Source organism: Lissotriton vulgaris, chromosome 12 (assembly GCF_964263255.1).
Source record: "Lissotriton vulgaris chromosome 12, aLisVul1.2, whole genome shotgun sequence".
In the NCBI taxonomy this organism is placed as follows: domain Eukaryota; kingdom Metazoa; phylum Chordata; class Amphibia; order Caudata; family Salamandridae; genus Lissotriton; species Lissotriton vulgaris.
In genome coordinates this window covers 314136068-314160202 of record NC_141700.1, presented here as the reverse complement: position 1 = coordinate 314160202, position 24135 = coordinate 314136068, and positions in this window count along the sequence as shown.

The window sequence follows — 24135 nt, the reverse complement described above, 5'->3', positions numbered from 1 at the left end:
ACATAAGCACTGCCTAAACATCCATATCTGCCTATAGCATAGTATTTCATGCAAACCTCAAACTTAAACAGGTTAAAAAATAAAGTTATGATACTGTGGATAAGCCACACACCTGAATTGGATCTCCAATGAGTGACCACTTCTAACCATTCTCATAGAGCGCCCTGTGCTCTGATTTGACAGTGAGACAGTGATCACGCCATAGTTTATACTGCTAATCATTCTCAGCATACGCTGCGAATACGCTTTGACGTTACGCGTCGCATCAAAGCTTCCATGTGACGTCATGTACGGCGCCCCGTACACGAAACACGCAAATGTTTTTAATTGTTTAAAAACATATATTCATGTATTTAATGAACATACTAACAAAAGCCTTAATCTAGGATAATTATGAAATCATTTTTTTAAAACTTTTAAAAATCCTATATTACTTCTATATTGTATGAGTGGAGCTGCGTGGCCCTCCGCCTGCTGCCCTAGACTCCACCACACCCAGACCTGGTTCATAAGCACGCGTGATCGTCACCACAAAACCATTAGCACGCATATCGCTTTACCACACATGCTTTTACAACTAGTATGTATTTACCACGCATAATAAACGCGTAATCTTAATAATATTTTTTTCTTGACGAACACACGTTCTAATGGCTGTGGCTTATGTCCTTCAAATTAGATTCTAGGTATACGTGTGACCAAGTCTGATAAGATCGGAGGCCAAGGACAAACACTGTGGTGTCTGTGGCAGGAAATCTCATCGATCTCAGAGAAAATATGCGCAGGGCAAAATGAAAGTAACAGGTATAATAAAAATAATGGAGGAAAACTACTAAAATGGTGGTTGAATGAAGTATGTAATCAACGTTTGGCGCCTCGACACTACATTTCAAATAAATATACATACAATATGTTTATTAATATATTACAAAAGAATAGCACCGGATGACACACACGACCCAGGAAAACAAAGCGGCAAATTTAATACCTAAAATCAGGAGAGGTTTGCTTGGCGAACTTGAAGAAAAAGAAAAAAAAGTGCACTTGCAAACAAGGCTGCGCATGCGTAGAGAGTACAACTGATGCAGGATAAAAAGGAAAGTTTTACATACTGTCATAGAAATATAGCTCTAAAAATTGCCCCTGGAATTTGCCCCCGAGACCTAATAAATAAAACGGACTTCTAGGTTTTTTTCCCTTTTCCACCGCGTATGAATACCATACGCGTACGCCGTGATTTTTTATGAAAAAAAAATTGACCCTAAAAATCCATGTATGACCCCCTGAGCAAGCCTATAGGGTCAGAATGTTTCTACCCTGCCCCCTTTCCTTATTTCTCAACTTTGTTTTACTGTTTTACTGTTTTCTTGTGACTCCGTTCTACCGAGGCACAAGATGGCCACCAAAACTTCCTGGTTTCGAGTGTTGACAGACAGTTGACACCTAATCAGCATGCAGCTTGCGCTCGTAACTGAACGGATCTCCGTCCGCGTGTAGAACTCTGTCTCTAGATATCGCTATGATTTTACTTGTAATTTTCTCAGAAACTATTAAACGGATATACACCATTTAACAAAAAGCACAATCTGTGAACCAAACTCAACCTCTCTGCCAAATTTGGTGTAATTCCATTCAGCCGTTCGGGCTGTAGCCCTGGCTAAAGGTCCCAATGGAAAATTGTATGGGGAAAACACTTTTTGGGACCCCCCTTTTTTCTCAGCCCCCACTTGATGAATCACCCTCAAACTTTCAGGGAAGGAGCGGAACTGAGCAGGGCATTTTCTTGGAGAAATTTGCAAAGATTCGTCCAGTAGGTAATATATATATATATATATATATATATATATATATATATATATATATATATATATATATATATATATATATATATATATATATATATATCGATACACGCTCGCTTTTTTAGAAGAAAGCAGACGGCACTCCAAGCTGGTGATGTTTCGTTGAATTTATTGACAGACCCCTACCCCATAAAAAGACAAACGCGTTTCGCCGTGAAACGGCTTCCTCAGTGTCAAAGTGAATAACAAAACACGCCATTTTATCTCCACCTCTCCGTTACCATAAAAAGAGGACTAAGCCAGAAGCTAGTTAGAATTGTGGCAGACATCTTGTAGTGTACAAGTATATGTTTTCTTACAATAATACACGGAGAATGGCGATTAATAAAGTGCTCGTGCAGTTAAAAACAACGGGAAAACCCCATGTGCTTCTTTTGTTAAGTATACGATTTGCTCGGAGAAAGGGAAAGTATGCATATGACAACAACAATAAATTCATATATATACACACATAAAACACGGTGCATCAAAAATATTTTTTAACATTCTCTAGAATTGAAGAAATGTCAGGAGTTAGCATCAGGTGCAGGTATTTTGCAGATATTTACATAACTCTCTATATTTAATTTGTTGGAAAATTAGACATTTATATGCAATTTCTATGCATCGACATTCTATTTGTGTACCCCGTGTGTATTAGATCACTCTCTCTACGTTTTTGTGCGTGTTCCGAGCAAGTCACTGTTTTTTGTCGCCCTGAATGGGCGTATTTTCTTGTTTTCCTACATCTTGCCCTGTATGGGCATAAGCCTCCCTAGTACAGATAAACACAATTCATAATTAAATGAACGCCGCATATGAGGGGGAGTTTAGCATATGATGGTACCTTATTTTTGTTTCAGATGTTTCATGTTCATTTATTTACAGTTAGCCCCACTATGATGTTAATCCAGATGTACCCAAAGTTCTTCATCATTGTTTAAACCTACCGGCCTCATGGTCTGGAGGTCGATGATATATCTCGACTCCATTGCCCTTAGAGTTCTGATTTTGTCCCCACCTCTTTCCTGCCTTTCCAATTGATCTATAAGGTAAAAGGACAGTAAGTCTCTGTTGCTGTTATGGTGGGTTTCAAAGTGGCGTGCCACCGGGTAATTTTTGTCCCTGTTGGTGATGGCACGCATGTGCTCCAGGATGCGCTTCTTTGCTGGATTGATCGTACTTCCAACGTACCTCTTGGAGCACGGGCAGACAAGACAATATATCACAAATTCCGAATTACAATTCAGGAATTTGTTGATAGTTCTCGTGGGTCGGGGGTCATTGGGTCTACCCTCATATTTGATCTTTTTCTGGCTATATTTACATGCTTTACAGTGCATGCAGGGGTAAAAACCCTGAATGGGCTTGGATCTGGATGGTTTTGGGGGGTCCATGTAGTGACTCCTAGTTAGATGGTCGCCTAGGGATTGACAACGCCTATAAGTGATCATTGGTCTGGGCGATATTCTGTTCTTTAAAACACTGTCTGTTTTTAGAATATGCCAATTGTTGTTAAAAATCTGGACCAACTCCTTCGATCTCATATTATAGGTCGTAATCATTCTTGTCACAGGTTCTGCCTCTACTGTCTTTCTCAGGTTTTTGTTCACCAGGAGATCTTTTCTGTTTCTGAGTTCCACTTTTTTGGAGGCCTCTGATAGTGATGTTTTCGAATAGCCTCGCTCTAGGAATCTAGAGACTGCTGCTTTTTGTGCCTGTAGGAAATCGCTGTGTTCTGAGCAATTACGTTTCAGGCGCAATAGTTCACCATAAGGAATATTTTTTATCATAGATCTGGGATGGTGACTGGCAGCGTGCAAGACGGCATTTCCTGCCATCGGCTTGCGGTAGAGTTTAGTTTGAATAGTGCCCCTTGCCGCAAATACCTCAAGGTCTAGATAGTGGACTGATTTATCACTTATCACACTGGTGAATCTCAGGTTGAGATTGTTGTTGTCTAGCGTCACCACAAACCTCTCAGCCGAGGGTCTGTCGCCCCGCCAGACAACAAACAAATTGTCAATATATCGGGTCCAAACCATAATATGGTCTAGCCAGTGTTCGTTGGTCCCCCCCCCCAGGCCACGTGCTTCTCTCACCAGCCCACAAAAAGATTCACGCAGCTGGGGGCGAAGCACATGCCCATGGCGGTCCCCCTGATTTGACGATATAATATACCTGAGAATAAAAAAATATTGTTGTACAGACAGAACTCAGTCATTTTTAATAGCATGCGGTTGTGTTGATGGAATTGCATGCTTTTCTTTTTTAGAAACCATTCAATAGCTAGGAGTCCATCTTGGTGCCCAATACAAGTGTACAAATTGGCAACATCTAGAGTGATGAGGAGCATATCATCATCCCAATGTATGTCGTTGATAATCCTAAGGAAGTCCTGGGTGTCTCTTACGAAAGAGGGAAGATCTTTGACATAGGGAGATAAATAGTTATCAATGAATCTAGAAGTTGCTTCTAAGAGGCTTCCTATCGATGAGACGATTGGTCTCCCTGGTGGGTGCTTGATGTCTTTATGCACCTTTGGCAGGTGGTAAAAAGGCAGGGATAGTTGGATGTTCGCAATGCAGGTACTCATGTTCGCTTTTGCTCAGCATGCCTTCATCCAACCAGATCCTTAACAGTCCATGGTATTCCGAGATACATTTCTCAACGTCATTTCTGTTAATCACCTCATAGCATTCTTTATCCTCTAGTCTTCTTAGTGCTTCTAGTTTGTATTGTTCCTTGTCAAAAATAACTATGTTTCCCCCCTTGTCTGAGGGTTTGATCTCTATCGAATTGTCTTCCTTGAGTGATTTTATGGCTTGCCATTCCATGCTGGAGATATTAGAGTTGTTTTTAGTGATTTCCACTTTTTTGGCGGTGAGTTTGTCCAGATCTTGTAAAATTGCATCATTAAACACATCAATGGCGTCATGTGTTGCATGCGGTAGGAATCTAGATTTCTTTTTTAGGTTGCTTGGATCTCTCTTCTGTATGATTTCTTCTCTCCTGAGTACTTCACTTGAGCTTGGCAAATCCTCTGTGCCTGCTAAGGAGTGCGTGATTTGAAGGAGAGATAGGTCCTCATCAATGAGATCGTTGGTCGTTTTTATTAGTTGTTCCAGTGTTCGTTGCCAGTTTAAGTTGGGGGCGATTGGCAAAGATTTTATCCCAAAAAAAAAATATATAGCACATCACACTGATTAGGCACTATGCCGTCACACTTGCTATTTTGCTTGTTTTTGTGCTTCCCTCATCACCCCCTTTTTGTAAAATTTTTCCAGCCAGCCATTTTTTACTTTATATAACGCTTATGATCTATGCTTGTATTTTACAGCTCTAATTGTAATATCCTTATACTATATGACCAGTATATAACCTGTTACTTTATATTAGGTACATGTTTCTGCTCATGTGAAAACAACATGTTTTACTTTTGCACTGTTTTTTTATTTCTTTTCTACTTTTGGGCGTGTCTTCCCAATCAAGCCCCTCCCTGTGTCATGTATATATTCTCTCACTTTTTTTGAGTGCTTTTATGTGAACAAGCTCCCCAGTGGAGCGAAACGCGTCATCCATTCAATAAACGTTTATTCCTGCTGCTCACTTGAGTTGGATTCATTGTGAGCTTTGTTTTGGCTGTCTGCTGTGGCGTAATGAGGTCTGCACCCTGATGTTGCCTGTCATCCACTGACAGGTCGGGATTGCTTTTCATATACATATATATATATACATATACATATATATATATATATATATATATATATATATATATATATATATATATTACCTACTGGCGGTTGCCAGTAGGTATATATAGTTAGGATTTTTTCCCTATGGGATTTCTGAAAATTCTATGTCTAATAACTTTGGCGTTTGTGGACGGAATGGCTGAAATTTTCAGGAAAATGGCACATTTTGTTTCTGAGCAGCTCCTGGAAATTTGGGGGGGTTTCGTCAAGGGGGGGCTGAGAAAAAAGGGGGGTCCCAAAACGCGTTTTTAACATTGAGTTTTCCATAGGGCGGTTGGACTCACTTTTAGCTCGAACGGCTGAATGGATTTCCACGAAACTTGGCAAAATTGTAGGGACTGTTAGCCCGATGTGCCTTTGCTAGGTCTCAATATATGTGCTTCAGTGGATTTGGAGAAATTAACGTTTAAATCAAGATATATATCTGTAACAGCGCTCCAGGCAGCGATCCGGTTCGCGTACTTTTCGCTTATCGGAACTATGCGAAGCGAAGCTGATTGGCTCTCCGGTGTCTGTCAACATTCTAAACAGTCCGGTGCGGCCGCCATCTTGTCTCTCGGTAGGATCGAGAGATAAGAGGAGGCCAAAACAAAGGGGGAAATTTCGATAAGGGGGCATAGTAGATCCTCCCTGACCCCCTAGGTTTTATGTGGAGGTTGTAAAAGGTTTCTGCAGGGCAAAAAAAAAAAAAAAAAAAAAAATTATTTATTCGTGGTGAGCTCCTAGTACGCGAACCGGGTAGCGCTCTGGGCAGCGTACTATAAGGATAAAAGAATGATAGATTTTTCTAATACTGTATGTTAATTATTTGTTGTTTTTCTTGGTTTTTTTTGTTTTCTTTATTATTATTTTTTTTTTTTATTATGATTGTGTTTCATACTTTATTAAATTTTCTAACATTTCATTGTCAGAAATGTCATAATTTATTATAGGGTGTAATTTTTTTTCATTTTGAAGCAGGTTGTCCACTGCTTCAACACATTGTAGAAGTTCGTGGTCTCTACTGTCATCCATAAAGTCATCTATTTTGTCTTGGCTGCTCTCCTTCAGTTCAATTGAAAATGTAACTTGTTGTTCGCCTTCCATTTTGCCTGAAATTTTGAATAAAAAAATATATATTAGTAGAGATTGGGCACTGTTGGGATTAATTTTAGATAGATAGTTTTTATCAGTGAATTTTTCTTTTGGCAGTGTATAGTATCTGTAGCGCTGTTGTCCACGAAAGGACGAAAAAGGTACGCAATAGGCGGAAACCGCCGGGACACTACAACTCCCAGAAAGACTTGGGTGCTGGCAAACCGGAAGTGGTTGTGGGAACGGAGATATATGCAATCCCCCAGCGTAGCTCCTTGCTTGTCAATCTTGCCTTCCTGTCAAGAGAGAGAGAGCTTGAGCGCGGACGCTTGCCTTCCCGCTAGGAGGACGTCGGAGAGTGTGGTGCGCGGACGCTTGCCTTCCCGCTAGGAGGACGCCGGATCAAGTGGTGCGCGGACGCTTGCCTTCCCGCTCGGAAGACGCCAAATCTTCTTCCTTCTCGAACTTTAGAGGTAGGAACCTGTAGAGCACGGCCGTGCTAGAGATACTGTTTATGTTTGTTTCCCGTAGTCCAGAGGTGGAGCTACAGTTCTTTTATTGTCATCCGTCGTTTAATACCTCTAGTGACAACAACTAGTAGGTGCCATTCGACACCACCCCTATCCTCCCTTTCAGGGTACCTGGAGGTAAAGGAACACTTGAGACTCAGTATTACCGAACCGGTACTACATCATCCAGAATCCTTTTCTTTGGGCATCTCCCTTTTTGTTCTTTGTAAGTACGGGTTTTCCTTTGAAGTCTTTTATAGTCTACGAACCGTAGGCAGGGAACTAATGGTCTGTTCCCTTTTGTTTTCTCAGTATTTGTTGTGACCTGAAGACCTCCTTCCCTAGTGACCAGACCAAGAGGGGTACTTCGCAACAACATCCTCCTTCGTTGTTTATCCCTTTTTCCTGGTGTGCCTTCTGTCCTTTGCATGAGTATAGTGCAGGGAGAGTGGGCATTATTTGGGAACTGGGATACTATTCTTCGCGCTGTGGTCCCCGCCGGCCAGTACCTGAAGGTTAGTGGCTTATGGTTTCTCTGCGTGGGATATCTGTGGGTTGCTAACCGTTACAGTATCAGAGTGGAAATATAACTATAAAAAAGTGTATGTAATTTAACGAAGAGAAGCCTAACTCCATTCCTAACTATAACAGAGAAGTCTATCTAAATCCATAACTACTACAGAGGGATAGTGTATATGTATCAGAAAAAGTCTACCATATCAAGTTATAGTGTACAATATACTTCATTTTTAAAAATAACAACTTACCTTCAGAAACAAGTTGAAGTCTTAGGTAAGTATTGAAATGTGATGTACAACAAGAAGTAGCAGTCAAAATGGCTGTGTTTTCTTCTCTTCCTTTATATATATTCAGGTATATAACCAATCAAATATCAGGTAATAAAAGTAGAAAATGAAAGTAAGATTTTTATTGGTTGTCAATTCCAACACTTCAGATGTTTTTTGTGAAGTAATTTACCTCAAGGTATTTAGAGAGGTCTATAGGCTTAATGGCTAAATGGAATTTCAATCAAATTTGTGAAAATGAAAGTGATTGGTATGTAGTATGAGTTAATCTATATTTGGTGAGAGTGTCTCCAGTCCTTTTTCTTTGAATTACTTTCCCACCTTTTCTTTGGGCCGCTTCCCGGGAAGCAGTTTAGTCCGCGAACTAGAAGCGTAACGGGAGTCCACCATTTTGTGTTTCGGTCGAATTAACATATAAAATGGAGGTTAAATAATGTTCAGAAAGGGTAGAAGGGGACACGGTACAAGTATTTTGACCCCCCAGGTTTTCTGAGGGTGGCTGAGGAGGACCATATGTGCGGAGAAAAAACATTTTTAAAATAATTTTGGGCGGTTAGCTTCCAGTTCGCGTACCGGGTAGCGCTCTTTGAGCGTAGTTTGTTGAAAATTACAGAAATAAGTTAGAGAAAAGTATTAATTGTGCGTGATCAGATGAAGGGTAGCTCTGAGAAGAGCTTTTGGGTTTATGTTCCATTTAGGTACTTATAAGTAGGTACCAATGCACAGTCTTAAATTCAGAATGAAAATTCTGTTGCCCTCATCTGAGAAGTGAACTCCATCTCCTCTGTAGATATCTTGCATGTAGTAACGCAAGTTATTATTGTACAGGGAGCCCATTCCATGGTCTCTCATGAAAGCTGAAACAGATTTGTTTACATGCTTCCTCGCTTTCTCAATTTGTGGACCAAATTGGTTGGACCACCTCCATTTCTGTCTTTGGCATATATTGGAATATACCAAGGCAGTTTGAGGAAAAAGTGCCATTAATTGCTCAAAGGTGTCCTTTAAAAGTATTTCCAGACCTACTCCTGTTAAAGTGCCCAAATCATTACCTCCACAGTGCACTATTAACAGGTCAGGTTTTGGCAAATGCATAAAGGTTTTCACCAATGGTATCAATTGGTGACATTTTAATCCTCTTTGGCCCAACCATTTAATTTCCACATCTTGTAAATTGAGGTTGTGTAAATTTCTGTTGTCAGCATACCTTTGAGCCCAGTGGATGTAACTATGTCCAACAATCCAGACGTTAAACATGGTGGGAGAAGGTTGTGCTGCAGTCAGATGAAGTGTGGTAATGAAAGGGCAGTTGAAACAGTAGGAGTTTGTAAATAAAAAAAACTGTGGATTTCCAATGCTAATGATTCATTAGCAGTGATTGGCGCATTTCCATTTCTGAAAACAGAAAGGGTGCATGGATGTGTTCTTGAAACATGTAATTTCAATGGTCAAGGAAGAAACTTTTAATGAAAGATTGCACTGGATACGCAGGTGCACTGAGAGTTCAGAGTTCAATTGAAACATTGTTGTGTGAATTTGCAAACATGAGAGGTCTTCCAGGAGGTCGTTGCTATGGAAAAAAGGCAGAGAGGGCAGAGGGGGGGAAGGGTTTTGATTTGAAAAAAGTGAGGGAAGAGTTATGATTGGCTAATATGAGAGATATGTGAAATGAATATCTGTATTTCTGTGCTTTCAATAGCTGCAGCCTCTGGAGTGCATCCTTTTTCTTCTGCTGAAGACAATTTGGTGTATTTCTGAGACTGTTTTTAAAATCCAAAAAGTATTTGCTAAGGTGAGAAAAGATTTATTTATTTTAGATATAGAATAGAATGATTTAAGGAGAAAATGATGAAGAAAGCTGTGTTTTAAAACTGTGGCTTTGTCTATAGTGATATAGAAATAGATTTTGTTACTTTGAGAAATTGTATTTGCATATTCGGTGTAGGATTCTGGCATGTAGTAACTCAAGGTATTGTTGTATATGAAGCGCATTCCATGGTCTTTTATGTAAGCTGAAACAGATATGTTGTTTTTAAAAACCATTTTGAAATCAATTAAATTTTGGATATGTACTGTTAGAGCTTCATAGGTTGTTTTGGGTCATATTTATAAGGCATTTGAGTGTCTTTGATGTTATTTTTTCATTTTTAAATGGAAAGCATTCCTCATGGGGCAAGTGTCTTGTAAATACGCTCTAACCTGCGCTTGGCAAATTTAGATTTTGATTATGGGAGTTACATAGCCATGTTAATAATGTCGGAAAAATGGTGCTAGGGCATTCCAGAAAACGCTTTCGTGTGTCTCAAGGACATTTTCAGTCATTTCCTCTTGAATGCAGGTATACAATTGATTTATATGCTGTGTTTAAAAACGATTCTTTTCTATGATGATATTTTTTCTCTTTTAAATGGAAAGCGTTCCTCATGGGGCTCTGAGCAGTTCTTAGTCATGTTATCCAATGGGTGGTGGATAACATGGCTAAGAGCATTTGCTGAATAATGCATGAATATCGTTGACTTTTCAGCGTTATTCATGCATTGCGGCCGTTTTTTTTCTCGCATTTGCGAGCAGTTCTTAGCCATGTTATCCAATGGGAGGTGGATAACATGGCTAAGAGCATTTGCAGGATAATGCATGAATATTGCTGACTTTTCAGCGTGATATTCATGCATTGCTACCGCTTTTTATCGCTAAGGAGAAAATGATGAAGAAAGCTGTGTTTTTATATTGTGGCTTTGTCTGTAGTGATATAGAAATAGATTTTGTTACTTTGCGAAATTGTAATTGCATATTCGGTGTAGCAATCTGGCATGCAGTAACACAAGTGTGCTTGGCAAATTTAAATTTTGATTATGGGAGTTACATAGCCATGTTAATAATGTCCAAACAATGGTGCTGAGTAGTTTTTAGCCATGTTATCCAACATGGGCTTCGATTGGATTTCCACAGAGCATATTATGAAGCCCATTATCGCCGCTTTATCAGCCGTTTTCGGCCGATAATGCGACGATAATTTTAGTGTACAGGTTTGATAATATTTCCCTACATTCGCAGGGCTAGGTGATAGGCTGAGACCAGCCTGGCATGTAAAATGGCTGCCGTGCACGACAAAATTGTGGCATTGTAAAAAAGGCAAGTTGGCGCAGACATTGTGTCTCAATAAGGATTCATTTATAACAATGTGGTATTTTATCAAGCCTGTGCGCTTCAATTATCGCCGCTTTATCGGCCGAAAACGACCGATAAAGCGGCGATAATGGGCTTGATAATATGCTCTATGGATTTCCAATCGAAGCACATGCTAGATGTGAAGACATCTAAAATGGGCTTCGATTGGAATTCCACAGAGCATATTATCAAGCCCATTGTCGCCGCTTTATCGGCGATAATTTTAGCGCACAGGCTTGATAATATGCCTCAAAATATTTTATCGCACTGAGAAATTGGTGGTCAACACTTCCTGATTTCCTTCTAATCGAACGTTAACAGACGTCACGCAGCAAAAATTTAAAAAAAGCTCACGCACAGCCGCTGGAACACATGTATCAACATATATGAGACTCCTCAGCCACTCTCAGAAAATATAAGGGATTAGGATACGTCTCCCGCACCTCCTTATTCCTAGTAATTTAATTAAAACGAAGCACAAAATGGCGTATTCTCGTGCAGTTTGCGGCCCAGTTCGGTGTTTGGGAAGCGGTTCTATCGTGAAAAATATATATTTTTTTATTTTCCCCAGGGGACCCTTTAAAAAATTCCAACAACATTCCTAGGGGGTCAACTGGGGTATACTTTGCCCCATTTCATTAAATTTCCCCTTCGTTTTTCACCTCTTCTTCTCTCTCGATCCTACCGAGAGATAAGATGGCGGCCGCTCCGGACTGTTTAGAATGTTGACAGACACTGGGGACCCAAGCAGCTTTGCATTGCTAAGTTCCTTTTCGCAGGTGGGAGCGTATTTACAAGAAACTTGCACCATGAAGAACGCTTTCCATTTAAAAAAGAAAAATAACATCATACACAGTCATATGCCTTGATTTGCTATGTTAAATAATAAGAAGGGCATTAAGTTTTTGATGACTGTTATTCATTTACTGTTTGGTAATAGTGGTTATTAACATTTTTTATTATATTTTTCAACAGATTCAACTGCAGATTCTTTCATAGTTTGGAAAATGCCTACAAAAAATAGAATTAGAAAGGCTCGAAAACGTCAAAGACAGCACGGTGATGTTTTATTGCAGCAGTCCTCTTCCCTAAATACTTATCAAAACACCAAGAAAGCTCCGGGTAAGAGCACAAAGTCTTTCTTAAAAAATATTTGTAGTAAAAAAAGTATTTCTCGCCAAAATGTTTCAGTTCAGAAAAAAAAGAGTAACTTAAATGGAAAGGAAAGACCCATGAAAAATGTTACTGGTAGAGGAAGAGATAACTCTGTGCATGATAGTAGAAGGAAAGAACAGTTTAGGGACATTCGACAACGAATGTTCCGTAATCGGATAATAGTTAATTTAATAAAAAATATTAGGAATTGCAAACAGAAAGCGGCATTTTATAAGAAGAAGAAAAATGTCGAGAAAATTATTGATCATGCTTTTGAAATTAAGCGAAAGTTGTTTATTTTGGTAATCAATAGAATTAGGAAACTAAGCAAGGTAATTTCTGATTTTAAAACAAACAGTAGATGGAAGAGAGTAGTAAATCGTAGCAACTTTTGTGAAGTTTTTTCCGGAGAATGGATGCATAGTTCAAGTTCTGAGGCATTTTTTAATGAGGAGAGTTATTTTCAGGATAATGATTTGGTGCATGCAGTTGACATCAGTGGTCGAGCTTATGAAGTGAAGGATGGTTGTCCAGTTGAAAAAGAAAAACTTGTGACAACAGAGACAGAAGAGGCGCTAAGTGATGAGGTTTTAGGAAGACGTCCTAAGGCTCCTGTGTACATTTGGAAGTGTAGTTCTATTTGCAGTGTGCGACAGGTTTCCATCAATTTGCTTTGTGATTTTATACGGACATTTAATAAGAAAAGTTTGAAGCAGAAAATGAAGTTGTTGCAAGATTTAGATCCTTGCAGAGTGAGACAAATAACAGGTTTGCGTGGTCATTCACTGGCTTGTCTTTCCAGGAGAGTATGCCAGAGTGTTTTTCATCATTTCAGGATGCTAGCAGTGCATCATAATAAAGTGAGAAAATTAGTGAGAATGTTGTATTATGCAAAGAGTCCAGCAATTATGCTTAAACAATTATGTGCTGCTCTTTTGCATGGTTCTGAAATAGATGTGAAGAATATTTGTGAAGAAATTGAGTTTTGTTACTTTAGTAGTAAAGATGAGAATGTTCAAATTGACCCTGAAGTAGAGAGTAATGTGGAAGATAATGTACAGGTTTACAGTACAGATAATTTTCAGAAGGAAATTGCCACGTTTCAGATGAAATCAAGTGAGAGGCCTAATTTCACTTGTGTTTGTTGTCGACGCACTTATTATAAGAATCAGACTAAGGTAGTGGATTTATATGCAAAAAGTGAAAGGGAAAATAATAGTGAATGGAAGGATTTTGCCACATACTTGATGGTAGAAAATTATTTTGATTTGGGATCGGATCAACGTGTGTGTACTTATTGTTGTAATAAATTAAACCAAAACCAGATGCCTGCTAGGGCAGTTCATAATAATCTTGAATTGGTTGAGATTCCTTCTGAATTGAAGGATTTAAATACTTATGAATCTATTTTGATTCAAAGTATTCATCCCTTTCAGGCTATTGTAAGAATGGAGCCAAAGACAGGGAAGTTGCCTCCAGCAGATTTACAGAGAGGATTAAAGGGAAGAGTTGTTTATTTGCCTTTAGATTTGAATAAAAACATTAACACAATTGGAGTAGAAGAAGTGGAAGAGAAACCTCTGGTTATCTTGGTTAATGGGGTTCCGACAAAGAATAAGAAAATATGGCAAGATTTAGTGGATGTTAGGAAAGTCAAAAAGGCAACAGTGTATTTGAAGAAAAATAATAAGTATTATAAGAATGTGTATGTTGCAGAAGAGGAAGTAAGTGATGAAGAGGATAGCGATTTGTGTGCTGGGCAAATTGAGAAAGTAGAGGCCTCTAAAAGTGAAGAAATATATGAACATTATAGTGTTCATCCTTTGCATTCCAAGGAAGTCATGGGGAATGCTATTGAGTTGTTTCAAATGAAACAAGCCAAAGGGAGTCCCATTAGTGTTTGGGAGGAAAGTTTGGAAGCTCGGTGTTTCCCACAGCTATTTCCCACAGGTCGAGGAGGAAGATATGATGAGCGATCTCATCAAATTCCTGCGTCTGAATACCGTACTTTACGATTGTATGGAGAAGATCCTAGGTTTCGTCAATGCATTCCCTATTTGTTTCATCTCCTGTTTGAAAGCGATCTGTCTGGACTGTCATATGCAGTGAACCACATCTTAAAAAGTGGTATACAGATGCGAAATATCTCGGCAAGAGACTTTATGCATAAAGTTAATGTCCAAGATAGTATTTTGGATTCTCACTTAATTAATCTCATGGCGTGTCAGCGTGGTACTAATGAGTATTGGTATCGTCGTCATGGTGATTTAAAATGTATGCTGAGGAACTTAGGAACTCCGACATGGTTCCTCACTCTGAGCTGTGCCGAGTATGGCTGGGAAGACTTACTTGAATTTCTACGAGAAGCAAATGGAAATATTGAAAACATTGAATTCAAGACACCTGGAGAACTGTGTTCTTTGGATCCTGTGAATGTATGCAGGTACTTCAATCATAAATTTGAAGCTATGATGTCTTTCATCACAAATAAGAAGAATCCACCTCTTGGAGAGGTGTTGGATTTCTTCTGGAGAAAGGAGTACCAAGCAAGAGGTGCTCCTCATATACATATGTTGTTGTGGATCAAGGATGCACCTAAATTTGGAACAGATCCCGATCACTTAGTGATGAATTTCATAGAACAGTATTCTACGTGTGCTGTTTCAAATGCAACGGAGAAGAAAAGCCTAAGAGAACAAGTTCTACGTTTCCAAAGCCATCGTTGTGGAAAGTACTGTCGTCGTAAATTCAGAAACAAGGACAAGTTCTACACCAAATGTCGTTTCAACTTTCCACGGCCGGTGATTTCTAAAGGAAAAGTGAACAGTTTGATGTCTTCACTACGACATAATGTGACGAGGAAATCACCCAAAAATACATACAATTTGAAAAGGAACGAAGAGTCCAAGTACATCAATGACTACAACCCAGTGATTTTGTCCATGTGGAATGCTAACATGGATATACAGTTTGTGGGTGACAACTGCATGGCTGTGGCTCGGTATGTGACATCTTACATCACCAAAAAAGAAAAGACAGAACTGAAGGATATGTGGGAGGACAAATCCCATGAAAAGAGCCTCAGCAAGAAGTTGTACAGTTTCAGTCTGAAGATGTTGTCGCATCGAGAAATCGGAGCTTACGAATGTTCAGATCGATTGTCTTCAGCAAGTCTCTATGCCAAATCTAGGAGTATCGTTTGGGCGAGTCTTGGTCTTGCTGCAACGCGAAATCGAGTTCTAAAACCAGTCCGGGAAATTGAGTATTTGGCGGAAAAGGAGCCAAACAGTACCGACATTTTGAAGACCAACATGTTGGATACATATTATCCAAATCGAAGCAGTCACCTTGAGAATGTTTGTCTATATGAGGTTCTCCAAAATTATATATTCAAGAGGAACATCAAAGAAGATATTGAGAAAGGAGTGTATGCTGTAATTGGAAGTGAGGGATGCCTGGTCAAGCAAAGAAAATGCCAATTAGTAAACCATCGAAAATTGAGTGGTGAATCTCCAGAAAAAAAGGAGTTTTTCTATTTAGCACTTTTGCAACTTTTCAAGCCTTGGCGTGCAGAAGAGGAACTGCTTGGAGATTTCCTCTGTTACGAAGACTCTTTTAATGCAGCCAAGGAGTCCATAGAATGTCCTGCTTTTCCTAAATATCAAGAAATGCTAACTTTGGAAATTGAGCAGGAAGCAACGATTGCAGCCGAGATTGCCAGAGACAGTTCTCAGGACAGTCAGAGTTCTGTTTCATTGAGTCAAGATCCACTTGGAGGACCTATTATCGAAAATGAAGCTGCCACTGCTATGAATGAAGTGGAAAGAGCCATGGCACATGTTCAGGAGGATTCAGTTAACTTAGAAGACTTGGAAAAACAACTCAACGTTGAGCAGAGGAAAATATATGATGAAGTTACCAAGGAAATTGAGCACGGATTAAGTCATGAGAAGAAAGAGTGCTCATGTACGTCGTTGAAGCCTGTCCGACTGTACGTGAGTGGAGAAGCGGGAACTGGAAAGAGTTTCCTCATTAAAGCAATTTCTTGTTATTTGCAGGAAAGGACTGAGTCATCGCTGTCTTGTGTTGTCACCGCTCCTACTGGACTGGCAGCACATAACATTAAAGGTATTACTTTGCATCGTCTACTGATGCTGCCGGTGGAGCATGACAACAAATTACAATACAACAAGTTATCTGGAGATGCTTGCTGTGAAATTTCAAGAGTCTTGAGGAAAATGAAACTACTTATCATTGACGAAGTAAGCATGGTTTCCAATGTCATGCTTGCCTTTGTGCATTTGAGAATGCAAGAAGTACTTAAAACTGAATATGATGTGTTATTTGGTGGCAAACACATCATTGTTTTCGGAGATCTTCTGCAGCTGACACCAGTAAAAGGTCAACCTGTGTTCAAAATACTCACACATGAAGATACCAGGAAGTGCCTAGGGAGCATTGGCAACGTCAATATATGGTTAAACTTCAATTATGCAGAACTGCATGAAAATATGCGTCAGGCAAAGGATGAAGATTACAAGAATATTCTACAAGATATTAGAATTGGAAAAGTGACCGAGCATGGGAGAGAAGCTTTAAATGCACGATTACTGTCAAATTTATATCCCAAACAAGAGATTGTGCCTGAGAATATTTTTCAGAAAATTACTGAAAAGAAATCCGGGATATGTCTCATGCCAACTCTTGCAGAATGTGCCATCTTCAACAACAAAATGTTGAATTTAGAAAAGCAAGAGATTGTGAAACTTGAAGCTATCGACAAATTAGAGCATATGGGATCAACAATTATTTTGTCAGACAATTTGAAATCAAAATTGGATTCATTAGAGAAGACTATATCTAAAACAGCGGGTTTTGAAAAGACTTTGAATGTGTGTTTAAATTGCCGAATCATTTTGAGAAGGAATTTACATGTAGAAAGAGGTCTGGTAAATGGATCAATGGGTAATGTGGTTGATTTTGAGAAATACAAAAATAGAGATGGAATAGAATTTTTAAGAATTAAATTTGATGCCATTGAGGAAGTACAGCAAATTGGTCGTTGTTCTGCTAGGTTTTTGCTTGTTAAAGACTTATATGTTCGCCGTAAACAGTTTCCTGTTTGCTTGGCATATGCGGTGACAATCCATAAATCGCAAGGTTTAAGTGTAGACTGTGCATTGGTGAATATTGGCAGTTCTGTGTTCAAGGAGGGTATGGCATATGTGGCATTGTCACGAGTTAGAACTTTATCGGGATTGTACTTGATTGACTGTGATGTCACAAACATTTGTGCGGATCTAGATTGTGTTAAGGAATACAATAGGTTAAGAAGAGAGTATGCGCCACATTTGCCTCAATATCCTTTGTTTGAGAAACGTGTGGTAGGCCAGAAACGTAGAAATATCAGTAATAGTAGAGAGGTTGTTGCAAAAAGACTAAAAGTCAATAAACCGAAAGTTGTTAGCAGAAAGAAAGTGGATTCTGTTGAAGATGTTGTCGGTTTTCAATTTGAAAACAGTTCTGGTGTCAACTGCTATGCAAATGTAGTGGTTAATGTTCTCTTTTCACTAGAGAGTTTAAAAGAACAGATTGTGTTCAATTCGGAACAAAGTTTATGCTGCTTGTTGAATTCTGTGTTAGAGAAATGTAGCACTGATCGAACAAAAGTAGAAAGTGTGTCTGAAGTTCGTTATCTGTTAGATGAATGTTCAGGTCAAACAGACTTCTCTGAAAATAATCAGCAAGATTGTCAGGAGTTTTTAATGTATATGCTTGATGTATTGGAAGATGAGGGTGTAGATGTAGATCACCTGTTTGGGCTTTCTTATCAATGGCAGCATGACTGCGAGAACTGTATGGTATCAAGTACTACTAGTGTAGACTCAGAAAGATTTATATATTTAACTTTGCCAGACAGTAAATCAGTGTCCTTTAATAAGCTAGTAAATGCAGCGGATCACAACATGGAGTGTAGCCAATGTAAATGTGATATGATGTCAACATTATTTATACGTAGATATAGCCAGTATGTCATTTTAATGATCCAACGATGTAGGCCTGATGGATCAAAATTGTCAACTTTAATAAAAAATTTTGTGGCTTCTCAGCTGTCAATATCAGGGAGGACTTTTGTAACTGTAGCAATTATCTATCACGATGGTCCATCAACAACATCAGGACATTATACAGCTTACTTAAAGTCTGGAAACGGCTGGTCATTCTGTAATGATTCCGTTGTAACTTTCAAAAAAAAATTGCCGTTTGACCTTAAAAATTCTTACCTGGTGTTTTTAAAACCAAAATTTTAAGTAGAGGGAATGTAAGTCTGCAATGCTGTCTAGATTAAAAATCCAACTATATAAACCTGATGCAAGTAAGTCTGCTTCATAGTAAGCAGTATCAGTGTCATAGGAAAAGGAGAACATGAGTGACAAAGAAGAGTAAGATATTAGTAGTCCAGGATTGTGAAAATAATCTCAAATATTTTATTTCTGAAAGTTGCGAAAATAGAAAATGTCGGGATTTGATTGGAAGAATTACAAGACTTGCGAATCGCGGCAACATGATTTGGCCTAGTGGAAACATGTGATAGAATGAGAGAAGTTTTTTTTTCTATGTAACATATTTTACGTATCGATGGAGGTTTTCTTTCAGAAAGTGGCGGGCTGAAAATATTTATAGCACAACAGAGTGGATGCTGTTTATAGGAGATCCTTTGACGTCATTGAAAGTAAGTTAATTTTAAGGAGTTTTGAAATCAGATTTCTTAGGTTGTATGGGTTTTTTAAACACAGTCATTTTGATTGTGTTTTTTTTTCCCCGCTGTTACATGATGAATACCTTCAAGTCACTGATTTAAGTGAAATTTGATACATTCTGAGAACAGCAAAAATAAACCATTTAACATGTATAATTAATGTTATGCTTTTTGTACTTATGATATACATTTAGAAATGTGAGGTACATATGGGTAAGCTGAGTCTTCTGTAAGTATCAATTTTAATGCTTACAGTGCTGTACTTCTGGTTACTGTTTTTTTTTTAAAAAAAGAAAAGAGGCCTCACCTCAAAGAAAGCTCTTGAAAGCACACATCTTATTTGCATCCTAAAACAATCATTTTAAATGTTAGACACAATTTTATGATGGTTTTACATCTCTTTTGCGCTGTTATGGCATCACTATTGTGAGACATAAGCAATGCAAAAGAAGCATCATATTTCAAAATAGGCCTCATTTCATCAGCATGAAGATACTGTTTGTTGAAAATAAATATATTTAGGATTGTGTAGGGGTCGTAGAGAAGTAGAGGTTTCTATAAGTGTCAAAGTTGTTTAAAAAGTGTTTCTTCTTGAACCTTTTCCCTTCTTTTTTCTAATTTTTAAATACATGTTTTAATATTTTTGGAAATGTTTGTTCTCTCTTTTACAGATTGAATGTATGAAAAATTTTCTTTAAAAATTAACAAGAATTATAAGGTAAATGTTTTCTACTTTTTTAACCTGCATTCCACTGCTGATGATGTCACTGACTATGTTATGAATGATGTAATAAGTGGGCATATCTGTTATCTCGTTAAAAAAAGGAACAGTAAGTTTAAGGATAGGAAACAGACAGTTATGTTACAAAAAAGACAGCTATAGGACGTAAACAAAAAAAACTGTTACTCGCAATCCACTGCTGATGATGTCACTGACTATGTCAAAAATAATGTAATATATGACATGATCAGAAGTGAATTGCGGGTCACAGTATCTTTTCTTTACTCCCTATAGCTGTCTTTTTTGTAACATAGCTGTCTGTTTTCTTTCCTTATACTTACTGTTCCTTTTTTAAAAAAACATTTTTTTGGTGCGCTCAAAGTTCGCGTACCGGAGTGCGAACTGGGAGCGAACTAATAGAAATAGAGCTTGGCAGAGTTCAAAGAATTCTACCAATTTTTTTTAATAATGGGGAGGTAGTTCTGAAAAGAACTTTTTTTTTCTTTTTGTTGTTTTAAATTTTTTTTATTAGTTTTCTGAACATTTTTTATATTTTTTTGTTTTTTTCTGAACATTTTGTATTTTTTTTTTTTTTGGGGGGAGGGGGGAAACAAAAATGATTCATCGAAGAGGGCTCAACAGGAGCAACAAAAAAAAGAAGAATTTATTTTTGGGGGCGTTTTGGACATACATGATTTTGGATGGCTCTAATTATAAGAGTTATGCTACTTTCGCGGTAGCATAATATTTGATTGCACCTCACACAAACTTGTTTCACTTCCCCCATGTCCATTTGAATATTTGGGATCAGCTCCCTTGCTTCAGGTCCCGTAACTTCTGGCACAATCGATCTTCTGGCTATTGCTGGTGAATTCTGTTGTTCGTCTCGAAGCTGAGCTGCACTATAGTTATTTGGGTGCCACCTGCTCATGTGTCTGTGCATAGTGAAATTCCCATAACTATATTTTTTGTCCGTGCCTCTAGAAAGACGATCATCACAGATTCGGCAAAAGACATACCTGGCGTTCACTTTCTTTTGCCCTGGTGGAAATTTAAAAAATTGCCAAATGAAATTTTCCTTCCTGTTGTACCTCCTGGGCTCCTCAGGCAAATATTCAGGCTCTTCCTCCTCTTCCTGCTCTTCCTCTTCTTGAAAGATTGGTTGAGTTGGTGGTCCTTTCTTTCCATGAGGAGGTGGAGGTGGTGGTGGGGGAACACTACCAGAAGCAACAACAGAAGCCATTTCTCTGGATTGTACAAAGGTCTTTCTCTCACCAAGATGAAAGTCAGAGTGAGGAAAGAAGGAGGGGTTTTCATCATTTGGGAAAAGCCAAAGTTCTAAACCAATGAAAAGTGTTAATTTTAGATCACATGACCTAGTATTACATCATTAGGAAACCAAAAGTGAAATGAACTAATGAAAAGTGTTATTATCGACTCACATGACCTGCTGTCTTTACGTTTCGCGCTTTGCGCCGCTATCCAATCCGCTTTCGAGTCCGCTAACTTGGCGCGTCGGATAACGTATTACGCGACAACGCAAAACGTCATGATAACGTAACAGTTACGCTTAAGGAACGATTACCGGCTCGCGCACCAAGTCGCGGCTTTGAATTCAGCTAACGGGAAGCTGACCAGTTCGCGGACTAGGAGCGGAACAATTTTTATTTTTTTTAAAAATGTATAAAAAACATGTACAATATATTTTATGATTTAAAGAAGAATACATTTTACAGATAGAAATATTAGCTTTCAAAAAACCATTGAAATTCAATGAAAAAACCATAGGTTATAGTCCATATATAGTTAGGAATTAGCATTTACAAAACCTTATTTTACTCGCATAAAACCATTGAAATTCCATATATAGTTAGATGCGCTAACTATATATCGCGCACCCGCAATCCACTGCTGATGATGTCACATATTACATCATTCATGACATGGTCAGTGACATCACTGATGACATCACTGATGACAACATCCAGTGACTGTATGTTTCTGTAAAGTTAAAACATGTCTTACATATTGAAGAATGAGTGGATGTATAAGTGTCTGGATGAAGGATTTAGTAGGTGCATGACTGACTGTATGAGTGAGTGATTAAATGTGTCTCACTGAGTGCACGGGTTAGTGACTAATATGTCTTAATTAGTGCATCATTATGTCTGTTGTTCTGTAAACTGCTACATGTGTTGATCAGTAGCTATATGAGTAACTATATGGATTATTGATTGGTTGCCCAAGTATTTGTATGGGAGACTGAGTGTGTGTGTGGGTGGCTGGGAGGTGTATGACTCTGTGCATAGATGTGTGAGCAGTTGATACACTAGATGTATGGGTTCAAAAGTGCATGTGGAAACAGCTGTATGGGCGGTTGACTGTGTGCATGAGTGTATTGGTGAGTGAATGGATATCTCAGTGCTACATGTCAAAGTAAGTACATATTTAAAACACAGTACATGTGAGAGTTGACATATATAAATAACTGTGCATAAGAGCCAGTGAATGTGTGAGTGGCTGTAGTGATCATTGTGAACTTGTATCAGGGATTGTATAAGAGAGTAAATATGTGTTAGTATATGTTTGAATAAGTAAGGTGTGTATAACTGTATAGTTGAGGAAATGGAGGTGTGATTGATTCTTTGCAAGACTGACTAGGTGTGTGAGTAACTCCATGGATGAGTGACAGTCTGTGAGTGTCTGTTTACACTGATTGTATCTAAGGTTATATTAGAGTCTGAAGAGGTTCATTGTATTATCACATAAATGATATCATCAGTGATGTGATCACTTATGTCAAATGAGATGTCATCAGTGATGTCATCAGTGATGTCATTTGAGATGTCATCAGTGATGTCATTTGAGATGTCATCAGTGATGTCATCAGTGATGTCATTTGAGATGTCATCAGTGATGTCATCAGTGATGTCACTGACCATGTCATGAATGATGTAATATGTGACATCATCAGCAGTGGATTGCGGGTGCGCGATATATAGTTAGCGCATCTAACTATATATGGAATTTCAATGGTTTTATGCGAGTAAAATAAGGTTTTGTAAATGCTAATTCCTAACTATATATGGACTATAACCTATGGTTTTTTCATTGAATATATATATATATATATATATATATATATATATATATATATATATATATATATATATATATATATATATATATATATATATATATATATATATATATATATATATATATATATTCACTGAAAAAACATAGGTTTTAGGCAGGTTATAGTTAGGAATTATCATTTAAAAAACCTTTGAAATTAACTGAAAAAAACATGGTTTTTTTCAATGACTTTCTAAGGTTTTTTAAAGGATAATTCCTAACTATAACCTGCTTGAAACTATATGTTTTTTTCAGTGAATCTCTAAGGTTTTTTAAATGACAATTCCTAATTATAATGTTCACCACTTCCCCATATTTTCAACAAATCTGCAATGCTACCTAAAAAAAACAGGCAATAGTTCCACATACCACTAACAAGTTAACATCAACATTTAACTAGTGTAAGGACGTCGACTATGTATTGTGTGAATTACATCCAATTCACACCCTTAATTAAAGAGGAATATGTGATAGAGGTGCAAATTAAAAACTTCGACACCCAACAAAATCACAATACCCAGCACCACCACCAGTACCCTCCCCCTCTACTACCTCAGAGGCAGCGCAAAACAGGACAATAGAGCTTCCCAAAATAATATATCCCCTCAACAGCACACTAGCGTAATGTTCAGAGATGTGGCAACAAACTATATATAAGGGAAGGAACTCGCACATCAACAATAATGTACACAATGCTAACACTACTGGTGATATGCTATACACAACTCACTACACAAACCAAAAACTTTTCCGTGTGTAGATATACTGTTGATATGTGTAGTGTACTGCATAGTGGACGCAACCATATTATCTTAGACACTGGGGAATATTTTGGTCATATAGCTGTGTTGTCTCCCCCCTTCAAGAAGAAGCAGAGTAGGCTGGTCCAACGTACGCCACATCAGCCTAAGATCATAAATAATTAGCCTACGCCTTAGGCGTGGTTCACTTCTGCAAAGAAAAGAGACTCCGCCACAGTGAAGGTCCTCACCCTGCCATGTGGCTGCCGCCATGACCACGTGCCTCCTCGATACAGGCCCATTGCGAACTCAGTGCCACAGCACCGCATACTTATGTCTGTATTGACTACTACCTTCGATCTACACTGCAGACAGCAGGGTTCACAAGTTGAAATCAGATTTATATCTACACTACGGACAGCATTGAAGTTAGCCTTGCTTTGTTCAAGGCAGAGACAATTCTACTCT